This window comes from Hyaena hyaena, unplaced genomic scaffold, assembly GCF_003009895.1.
Source record: "Hyaena hyaena isolate Hyena2069 unplaced genomic scaffold, ASM300989v1 scaffold_1483, whole genome shotgun sequence".
Classification (NCBI taxonomy): domain Eukaryota; kingdom Metazoa; phylum Chordata; class Mammalia; order Carnivora; family Hyaenidae; genus Hyaena; species Hyaena hyaena.
The window spans coordinates 158785-165503 of record NW_024082110.1 but is presented as its reverse complement, the minus strand read 5'-3'; the positions used below and the strand labels follow the sequence as shown (position 1 = coordinate 165503).

The 6719-nt window shown below is 39.6% G+C and overlaps 1 non-coding gene across 1 annotated transcript; it reads right to left on the bottom strand.

The window, feature by feature from the left end:
* Positions 1-6003: 6003 nt before the first annotated feature.
* On the bottom strand, positions 6004-6085 carry TRNAS-GCU. The gene has a single exon. It is a non-coding gene; the product is annotated as a tRNA-Ser (tRNA).
* Between the last annotated feature and the right edge of the window lie 634 nt (positions 6086-6719).

Genomic DNA, 6719 nt, shown 5'->3' with positions numbered 1-6719 from the left:
TGCTGTGAAATAGCAGTGTTACCGGCAAGAGGATCTTTTCTGTTTGCTTTGGAAGCACACCTTCTGGCCCATTTGGGGCATAATGGAGGACCATTAGCATCCTCCTCCTGGCCATGCCAAATTCTGTCATCATGTCCTGTACCTGTAGCTTCACCTGACTGCTTGTTCTTCTGGGCCTTAGACAGCTCTCCGTAGCTCTGAAGCCCCTTTCTCCACATGTGAAGCTGTATCTGACATCACCTCACAGTGACCTGAGGTCTGGCCTGGCATCTGCTGTAACTGCCTAGACTCCTGGGTCCTTCTGAGTTCCACCCTCGCCATCATCTCCACAAAATGGACCACTCGAACCCTGTCCTGGCTCTGCCTAGCCCACTAGCTCCTACAGCCTCACTGGAAGTTTTAAACAGACGCTTATGTAGCACTTATATCCACATACCTAAATAAGGTCCTGTCCTTGGTATTTTACACACAGTAATTAATTGAAATCTTGTAATAACCCTATGAATCATATTATTATTACCATTTTACAAATGCAGAAACTGAGGCAATATGCAAATTGCCTGGAGTCACACAACCAGTAAGTGGTGCAAGCCAGTGAGTGGCTCCTATGACTTCTTAAAAACCACCTCAGGCTGCCTTTGGGATTTGCTTGGCCCAAAGGGAACTATGTCGAGGTTCTTCTCTCTCACAGTCTTAATACGTGTGACTCACCTGCCCCCCTACACACACACACACACACACACACACACACACACACACACACACTTTAAAGCAAGTCACCAGGAGGAATTATTGCAGATTTTCAGTCTTTTAATCTAAGAGTACACTTTTAGGCTGAAACATAAAACTTGGCAATAAGGATATTATTATATTCATCTCTCAGTTTCATCCAATTTGCTGTCATCTCTCTTCCTCATATTCTTGATTGACGGACTGATACACCATCAAGGAATTGCTAAATTGAAGCAAAACGAGATCAAGGTGGAATTAATCTTGCAGCTGATTGCTACATAACTCTTGTTTCTGAGATGAGAATCACAAAGATAAACCATGAGGATGGCTGTATATGACCACAGACCAAGACCAAAATGCTCAAATTTTGATTTATCTTGTTTTGGGAGAGAAATTATTAGGAAGGGCAAACATTTGTAAATAATACAGTGATCATAGTCTGTGGTTGTGAATCTAGGATACTAATATGTGGCAGCATTATAACGGAAAATCCCCTGCCAATTCATCACAGCTTATATGTGAAGTTCCCTCAAATCACTGAATCCAAAGCCATACCATATCTTTCCACAATTCCCTGCATTGAAGATCTTTACAAGATACCACAATTCTGAATTTCCCAAACCACAGAGGGATTTCAATTCTTCCTCTCAACCCCTAACCTTGAACTGAATTTCAAGAGAAGGCTTCCAGCCCAACAATGTGAACAGGCAATGTTCCTCTGGTGAGAGAGGAAAACCTGAGCTGTTTTAGAGAGATGGTAAAAACTTGGCCCCAGGAATAATGGTCATCTAAGGGACTAGCTGTAAAAAAGAATGAAGGAGTCCAGGTGAAAGGAAAATGTCAAATGAATAAAGAGAGAAGGAAGCAGGGCAAGCATAGGCAGATGCAGTAATGAATTACTGAAGAATTGATCAGCCACTTAGCAATGAGTTATCTCTGAGGTAAGTGCTGTTAATATATGCCTGAAACCAATGTAGAAACTGAGGCACAGTGAAAAGTGGGTGCAAGATCGCGTAGCATAAGGCAGAGATAGAAAGTAAAGAAAGGGCTACTTTGATACCTTGCTCTGTGGAATGACTTCTGACACTACTCTTTCCAGTGTTGTTCTGGATATTGTAGCTGATTCTCCAGGATACATAACACAGCAGAGGCATAGACTATAGAGAAGGGATGACATAGTTATTATTTGCAGATGCGATAACTGAATTCTTAGAAAGGCTGAAATATCACTTATAATTTTAGAATACCAAAATAAGGTAATGTTGCTAGATACAAAGCAAATACTCTAAAACTAAATAACTTTCTAGGGAGAAGCAATCATTCATTCAAAAAAGAAGATGAGATAATATATGAATCATATGAATGAAAAAAATAATAAATGTGCAAAAGTAAAACGGAAACACCACAAAATTTGCCTAATAATCATAAAATCTTAGTAATTGGAAGACATATCATGTGGGACACAGGATTAGTGATTATGGCACAATGTCAATTTCTCTCAAATGAGTGTGTCAGTTGAATAACTGTAATCAAAATCTTGATTGGATTTCTTTTGAAAATGTTAGAGAAATTTTTCTGAAAAGATAGCCAAGCCAAAATAGACTAGACTTTGAAAACAAAAACAAAAACAAAAACACTGGAGTGGCTCCTCCTAGAAGCTACAAAATGCACCATATAACAGTAGCCTCTATTTGTAACCCATCTGTTGTAAATTCTATGCCCTGTCTTTCCTGAGCTGCCACATTTCCCTTCCTCCAACAACCTTATGTAGGGGGACCACAAGTACTCCCTTATAGCAGAGGCAAGAGAGTTTGTCCTCTTCGCAAAGCCACACAATTGATGGCAGGTTTTTGCATAGCATCACCTAATCAGTATTCACCTGCTTAATTGCCATGGTTTGAGCGACAAAAAGTCAAACCAGGTAGCATCAGTGCCTAATCAACAATGGGCCAATGGACCAGAAATGGATGCCCTGGATTAACTGTGTTAAAAGAATCACTGCCAGTCAAAGAATATGATATTTTTTAAAGATTCGTGCTGAACATTATTTGCCTATTTTAGAAAAATAAAAAAATATCCTCACATCATGTGACTTACTAAAACAAATTCTAACCAGATTAAGGAGCAAAATGTGACAAAAATGAAAACAAGTACAAAAGAATTTATGATACAGAAAAATATGTGAAAGTCTAGCTGCTTTCATGTTAGAGAAATGCTTTCTATGAAAGAAATCACAAGGCAAAATTAGTAAGATTTAACAACCTGAAATGTCAAAAATATCTTAACCAAATATATTGGCTAAAATTGCTATCAAATGTATATGTTGAATGTAGAAAATGCTCATATTTTGTGAAGGAAGCCTAATCATATGTATTAAACTGATAAAAAAAAATTCTTGTTCTGTGATTCTTTAATTCTTATGCAGACTTCATTTTAAGGGAAACCATTGGTAATGAGGCCAAAGATGGAAGGATCAAACTTGGTAATAGCAAAAAGTGTTCAATAAAATCTAACTGGAGAAACAAATTCAATAGGAGAAGGGATTAACTATTTCTGGTGCATCCTTATGATACATATGTCACCATTAGCAGAGTGTTTTCAAAGATCATGTAATGACATAGGAAGCTCTCAGGACAAAATTTTAAGAGTATCTATATATCAGGGAGAGAGAAAAATGACTGTCAGATTATGTACCAAACCTTCAAAGATGGTGATAGCAGGCAGTGGAAATTACTAGAAAGTCTTACTTTTTTAAAAAGTTCTTATTTAAATTCCAGTTAGTTAACAGTGTAGTATTAAGTGTACAGTTTAGTGATTCAACACCACCCACTACCCAGTGCTCATCATGACAAGTGCACTACTTAATCCCCGTCACCTATTTCACCCATCCCAACTGCCTCCTCTCTGGTAACCATCAGTATGTTTCTTGGTTTGCCTCTCTGTCTCTTGTTGTCCCTTTTCTCATTCGTTTTCATTGTTAAATTCCACATGTGAGTGAAATCATACGGTATTTGTCTTTCTCTCGCTAACTTATTTCACTTAGCATAATACTCTGTAGCTCCATCCGTGTCATTGCAAATGGCAAGAATTCAATATTTTTATGGCTTAATAATATTTGATTACACACACACATGCACACACAAATACACACACACATATACATACCACATTTTTATCCACTCATCTGTCGATGGATGGACACTTGGACTGTTTCCATAATTTGGCTATTGTAGATAATGCTGCCATAAATATTGAGGTGCTTGTATCCCTTTGAGTCTGCATTTTTATATTCTACCTAGTAGTGCACTACCCAGTAGTGCAATTGCCAGATTGTATGGTAGTTCAATTTTTAACTTTTTGAGGAACCTCCACACTGTTTTCCAGAGTGGCTGCACTAGTTTGCATTCCTACAAGCAGTGCAAGAGAGTTCCCCTTTCTCCATCTCCTCACCAATACCTGTTGTAGAAAGTCTTACTTTTATGTTTTTTAAAATTTCTGTAATATTTTATTTTGTATACACATTTGTAATTGGAAAGGAGAAGAAATTTAATACCGAAACACTAGATTCACAATTGCATATCAAATATGATAATAAATTTTGGTTATTTGTCTATACATAGATATGAATATATTTTCAAATATCATAGCAATTATCAGAAGTGAAGCATGATAGGTGATAGGTAATGTTCTTTCTCTTTTTTATTAATTTTTATACTTTTCAAAATCTAACATGTTTTATCTCATTGCTTTATAAGAAAAAATAAAAAATGAGCTAGTGTAAACATAAATCTTAAAATTGTTCAGCTTTTTGGCTTCCTGAAAGCAGATTTCTGTGTACTGCTTTATAGCATGTGTGGACAAGACATTTCACGTATGTGTGTTTCTGGTTTAAATTATACAAAAGCCATCCCATTTTTCTTTGTGAGTGTGTTTAAATTTTCAGGTGTAGGTGGCTATAGTGCTAGTGAGGAAGAGAAGGCCCCTTTCCCCAACATCATATTGTGCAGCAATGACAGAACGTTGGCAGTTTGGGAGGCAGGTAGCCAGAGCAGACCACCCTCCCTTCTAACATTCACAGAAGGACATGAGCAGGAGAATGTGGGAGCGGGATATTATGAGACTTTGACCCCTTGGAGAATAAGAAGATTTTTTCCTTTCTCCTGCACTAGGGATAAGTCAGCACTGTTGGCTGTATCATATCTGCAGGGGAGACAGATTTGATCACCAGTGATATGGGAAGCCCCTTACTGAATTGTTTCATATTAATGTTCATATTTGAAAAGATAATTTGCTGCTGCTAACTACTGCAAGTTCTCTTCATCTGAAGGGTGCCAGAGTGAACTGAGAGAGGCCCATGGAACTCTGTGAACAGTGAAATTCAATGAAAATAGGAGTAACTGTTCAGAAAAAGATGGGGATGTCAATTTGCCCAGCACTCGTCTCTCAGTGTATCAGCATCCCTTTCCCTGTAAAACATAATTTCCCACTTTCTCATACCCTGGACTCTTTTTTGCTGATATTTCTTTTCACACCATGCTAATTCATGCCTTGTGTGCCTTTTTTCATCCTGCTGTGTGGCTGACAAACCTCAAAGTCGGCAGGTGGTCATGGAATTGTGCTCCAAATCCTGTAAGGGAAGTAGTTGAAGAGTTGACATGACTTAGGACAGGATCTTTCAGCACCAGTTCTGGGAGTTTCCAGATTGCAGAATGCACGTCCTATCGGCTGTTGAACTCACAGGGGTGCCTCATTTGGGCCCCAGGCAGGCACACAGGCCAGACAGCACCTGTGTTCCATGAGGTGGGCTTCCCCCCATACCCACGATCGATTGAGCCGTGTCCACAGGCTTGGCAGCCTAAACAGGGCAGGATGTTTCCAAACATAACCTTCCATTGAAGAAATCAGTTTTATTCTGTCTACACATTCTGTCGTTGGCGGCCAGACTCTCTGACTTCAGCTGATACACCGCTGTGGCAGGAAGCCAGTCCAGGCTTGGCCAGCTCAAAAGTCTGGCTGAGGTGTCTGTGCCTCTTGAACGCCATCAGGAAGGAGCTGTTCTGTGGGACTGCTCATTTGTTGGTTGACAGATTTTGTTTTCTAACATGATTTGGATACCAATTCCAAGGTACAGATATACATTTTTAGATCCTCCCCTGCCACACTGAATCTTCTTATCATATGAGTTCATTTTCTTTTCTTAAAACCACTGGTGAAATGTTTTGCTCACAAAGCACTAAAATCTGATGCAACCTGTCCAGTGGACAAACTGAACGACGAGGATGGGATTCGAACCCATGCGTGCAGAGCACAATGGATTAGCAGTCCATCGCCTTAACCACTCGGCCACCTCGTCACAGGCATTTGCCTTTTCTTTAATATATGGCTTAAGGAGTAGACAGAAGAGCTATTTATTACTCCAGTCTCAGGAGAATAGAAGTCAGTGGTTGATCCAGGGAGATAAAAGATTGAACAGCAAATTATTTAGACAGGATGCTCTTCGCAACACACAGTGTTTCAAGTGCTTATGCCCTTTTGTAAATCTGTTCAGCATGTCTGTAAAAGTCATAGAAGGTATAAACCTTTTTGCTTTCCATGGAAAATGCAGGAAAAGTTAAAGAGAGAGAGGAATAAAGAATCACTGACTTTGGCACAGCTGAAAATAGCTGTCTTCTGAGGTGATTTTCCAAACTTTTCCGGGAGGTGGGGGGGCTTTTAAGTATCCCTAGGCCCAAGCCACACCGAGACCACTGAAGTCTCAACTTCAGTAATTTGAACTTGCAGACAGCCGTGATGGGTGGCTAAGTCTGAGCACTATCATTCTGTTAACCTTTCAGGGCACTGATCTCTCTGTACAGTTGAGGGTTTGGAAGGGATGACACCTCAAGTTGGCATCTGATTTGAGGTTTGGAGGAAGGGTGGGAAGTTGGTGGTAGAGAAGAGAAGGGTTTCATTCCAGGCCATCAAGGCATAACAGCACAAGCATGGGC